Source organism: Lepidothrix coronata, unplaced genomic scaffold (genome assembly GCF_001604755.1).
Source record: "Lepidothrix coronata isolate B3197 unplaced genomic scaffold, Lepidothrix_coronata-1.0 Scaffold235, whole genome shotgun sequence".
NCBI classification, from domain to species: domain Eukaryota; kingdom Metazoa; phylum Chordata; class Aves; order Passeriformes; family Pipridae; genus Lepidothrix; species Lepidothrix coronata.
Genome location: NW_016690415.1, coordinates 483,739 through 484,913, shown reverse-complemented (window position 1 = coordinate 484,913; position 1,175 = coordinate 483,739).

The window sequence follows — 1,175 nt, the reverse complement described above, 5'->3', positions numbered from 1 at the left end:
AAATCTCCAGTAACTGGGCGTATTTTTTATGCTAATGATTAACACATCCACTAGGAAAATTGAGCCCTCTACCCAGATTTAGTGATACATCTTTACAACAACACAATTAGGAAGAGAAAAGCATTATAGATACCAATATTTCAGTTTATTTTGCTTATTATGGTACTGAAACTTGGAGAAAAAAGTACACTAGTAACGTTCAAGCTTCGCTCCAATAATTAAAAATCACTGTGAAACGTCAAGAAAGAGCAAGCCCTGGCTTTTCTTTTACAGGCGCTTGAGAGGGCATAAATAAAGCATGAGAGAAATAAAGGACATAAAATTCTGCCACCCTCCAAAGCACCTTAAGGTTCATTTCATTGTCAAAAGTATTTTTTCCAGTGAAGGAAAACTACTTGTATAAAGTAAGATGCAAAGCAATCAATATTGGCAGCATTCAGTTTGCCTATGTCTTACCCATATTGTTTCATTCTACTGTATCACAATTTTTTGGGGTGTTAGCAGCTGTATACAGGATAAGTTAGATTAGATTAGTAATGAACATGCCCTTAGAAATTGTTGTGGGCAGTCAAATGCATCATGATCAAAGATGCACTGGATAGCTAAGCAATTTTAATAAACAAAGTATGAGGTTGGGGTAATCTGCATCTTTGTGAAAGGGACTGACTGTTGCAGTATGGACTGTTCAGCAACAGCATTCACCTCCCAAAAAAATACATTTCAAAACTGAGGAACTTTTCATATCAGCCAACTCAGCCATTTTTATAACTGTGATATATCTGTTGGTTTCAATATATTTTAGTTTTACATTAATTTCTCCATTTAATTTATTCAATGTTAGAAGGAAATACCTGGCACAAAAGATGTTTGGAATAGACTTCTGTTTGTTCTACATAACTTGTGGTGCCTGATTCTGCAAAACATGTCAGCTAATTGAGACTGAAAGTAGTGTGCAAAGAACTCTTCATCATCAGTCCCCCAAAAAATGCAAAAAGTTTTTAGCAAGTTAGTTTGCATATTTTTAAAGGAACCTGGGTGCACTGGATGGATAATTGGAAATTCAGATATAAAGAACCAAAATTAATCTTCAGGCTACAGGTACAAAATTTCCTTGACTTCTAAGTGCAACTGAGAGTCAAACTAAATATCCTAGATTTAAGCCTGTTCTATGGGCC